The following is a 3,737-nucleotide window of genomic DNA, read 5'->3' on the forward strand; positions in this document are numbered from 1 at the left end:
AGAACACTCTAATTCTTTCTCCAGTTTTCATATTAAAAATGTTGGTAGCATATGTAAAGATATAACTGTAAGCTGTCTGTTCATGATGCCTATAGGAGGGCCAACCAACATCCTGTGTAAGAACCTGATCATTTGTTTTGTAAGTCATAATTGGGGAATCAGAGGTGGTATTGATGGGAGAACTTTGACTGTTAGCATCTCCCCTTGAAAACCTATTAGCTGTATACTAGTTTAATGTATGCTAGTTTAATGAGACACAAAGACAAGGCTTCAATCAACCCTCTACTTTCCTTGATTAGTACAGGAAATGATTGCTGGATTCTTCCAGAATCTGAATGTGTAACTCTCCCAATGACTTATTATGGCCAGTATTCCACCATAGCAACAAACTCCCTAAGTAAAGAGAAATATATGCACTTATGGGCTTGACATGTGAGTGGTCTGTCGCCCTCACAAAAACACTGTGTCCTGAGACGCAGACCACAGGCTACTTGCCAAAACCCTGATCATGACTAATTTTCGCTGTGTCGAAGGCCAAGCCAGTGTGCGGTACATTTATGAACATAAGTCCTAAGTGGTCCCACTTTACTAATAATATTAGGTTAATAACAGATTTGAGTTTTATTGCTTATAAGTCACTTATACAGCTAATTTATGTCTTTACAGTCCAAATAAATTCAAAAGCAATGTAAAAATTTAGCGTGACTGGTACAGTACATTCCTAATATTCGAGGCCACATTGTTATGTCCAGTATAGTATTTTAGTTACAGTGTATAGTATTCTAGTTACAGTGATAACATACTCCTTTTATAATTGGATAATCAGCACAAATCCACAATATTTTTATTCTTCGTGTGTGTGTGTGTGTGTTTGTGTGTGTGTGTGTGTATATATATATATATATATATATATATATATATAAATTGCAAGGAGAGAAATGTTTAATAGATATCTTTGCACTGAATCTCTCTTAAAAATCAGACTCTGACATGTTGCTCTCTAGGGGAGTTTGCCTAAGGTGTCATTCAGAGACTGCAATTGTAATTTTGCAATTGCACAATAATACAGTTTGTCTGATTATCTGACTATGGACAGTAGATACAATTGCAGTTAGAGGCATTTGTGGGAAGATCATTAGCATTGACATCTAAACAGGCAAAATTAATTAGCAAACATTTTAGGTGTGACAACATTTCATTATTTTGGGTTTTTTGTGTTTTCATAAAGTGGGAAGTGGAAATATTTATTAATAATAGTCTGAGTAGGGATAAGTTGGTAATCTGTCAAATGTAAACCTACATTTTGTGTATGCTTTGCACAGTGTAGACTTTCATCATATCATTTATAAAGACAGATCAGATAATATTTCAGTCATATATCTTTAAAGCAAAATTCAAGTAATTATAGTTCACTTTATTGTCAAAATAACTGACTGCAAATTTTGACTGACACATTTTGACTCTTGTGACCTGGTGCATAATTCAGTCCTTTTCCCACTTATATTCATGTTTATGTCATATAAGACCTTCATGTAACTTCCAGGATAATTTGGGCCTGTCACCATTTACATGGAGCACTGATCTCACCCCTATGGTCAACTTCAGGTTGGTTTCAGAAACGGAATGTGTTGGCATTCGGAGCACCCAGCCCGAAACTCTATATTTGGTGTTTTGTCCTTCAGGTGATGTGATTTACTTTGGAGCTTAAAGAAAGTGCTCCTTCCAATACGCTGAAAAGTCAAATTCACTTAAGTCCTGTGGTTTTAGGCAATGTGCGTTGAATTAACAGGAAGCTGTTTAGTTCTAGGATTTCTCTCACTCTTGCCTTCTCTCCTGGCCTGGTATCTAGTATCTTGTTTCTGCTATAAATGATATGCAGCTGTCAGGTGTGTAGAAAAATGGCCATTTTCTTGGAATGGTGTGTCATCTCCTGGAGACTCAACACAATGTGAGAAACAGTGCTGTGGTTCTCTGTCGGCGCAGGTTTTGTCAACTCACCTAAAAGGCAGCTTTTCTGTGATAGGTTTGCACACTTTCAGGCTACATTTTTGAAGAATTGAGTCCTAACAAAAGTACTTTACAAGCAAAAAGAAGAGTCAGATAAAATAAAGTCAGTAAGATGTGTTTGGTACAGACCTAAAACTCGAATTTGCCAGATTGGATGTCTTTTTTCAAAACACTAAATTCCCTATGTAACAAAATCCCAAATATTAGAACTATCAGAGTATACACTGGCAAATTGGTTGAGTAAATTTTCTCATTTAGGGGTCTTCACATGTGTTGCTTCCACTGGAAAGGGAGGGGCCAGCACACAAATCCTTTCAACTGTCCAAAAATGTTGCATTGTACCAATGATGTATTTAAACCTCTTGGGTCTGGGTGTATTTCAACTGTGTTATTCCTTTCTTTCTGATCTTCTCTTTCCTAGGCAAACCTCATACCCTGATGTGATGATATACCGTTGAACACAGAACATTCCCCTTAATGGCCATGTAGGTCATAAACATGACAGTCAGGTTAGCGCTATTTTATTAGCACGGGAAAGTATTCTAGTGGACCTTGGGCTCACTTTTTCACTTTAATTTCCTGCCTCAGGATGGTGGTTGGCTCAGCAGGGCATGTGTAGGAACGTTATTAGTGCAGTCACTCAGACTGACGCACCGGGAGATGAGCCGAAGAGAAGGAGAGAAAAGGGGGATTGGACAGAAGGAAAGCGGAAATTATTAAGACTCACTAACACCAAAAACAGTACCTTAGAGTCAGAGAGGTCATCTGCCAATGTAGATTTTACTCTTATCTTACTGCTATACTAACATACCAGGCTTGAATCTATCTTAGCAGTTTATAGGTTGATAAAAAAAGATCAAAAGAACAGCAAAAAAGAGTCACTGTTTATTGAAGAAAACATAAGGTATCCCTGATTACAATCTAAGATTAATGTCAAAAATAATGGTATTATTAATTTAGAAATAGACTTCTTGAAATCTTGGATATTGGTGATTTCTCTTTTGGCTTCACTTGGTGAAGGTGTGGACTAGCTGATTGATCAGTTAAGCCATTTTATATGCTGTATATAACTGTGTGTAATTCTTCCTTTCTGGTCCACAGCCTCTATAAAAGCCCAGAGCTCTGCTTTTTACAGTTTCCCTGTGATTCCCACCTAGTGATTCTATAAATCTCCTGCAATCTGTGCTGCAGAGGGGTGTGGCCATGGTGCACAGGGCAAGATGTGGGCTAGGTCATAGCACATTTGGACTGTTTTTTGGACTTAGCGGCAGGTCTTGGGGTACCCAGGGGCCTGTGAGGTAGAAAGCTTCACAGGGCGCACTCTTACTCATGCGTGTTTATCACTGGGCCCTGAGGGTCCTCACTGTACTATAAGGCTGGGGCTGTTTAATGAAGACCACAGGCCTGCAGTGACCGTGACTGCCTGGACTGGTGAGAAAGCCCCCACAGAATTGAAAATGTCCATGTTTCAAAAGTTTAGAAAAACATTCGGATCTGACGGGTCAGTTGCCATGAACATTGAGAGGTGTATTATCATGAAGCCCCTGCATTTACAGCTCTCTGATCTGCATCTGTATGTGCAGGTAACATGTCTTTAGCACTTAACCTAAACTTCCTTTGCAAAATGACACCATTTGATGTTTGTCCATTTTAGTGTCTGCATAGTGTACAGCATATCTACACAAAGTCTCTGTCTAGGATTTTGCTAGTGTAACTTGCACTTACATAAA

Source organism: Electrophorus electricus, chromosome 15, assembly GCF_041902795.1.
Source record: "Electrophorus electricus isolate QZ-2024a chromosome 15, ASM4190279v1, whole genome shotgun sequence".
Lineage (NCBI taxonomy): Eukaryota > Metazoa > Chordata > Actinopteri > Gymnotiformes > Gymnotidae > Electrophorus > Electrophorus electricus.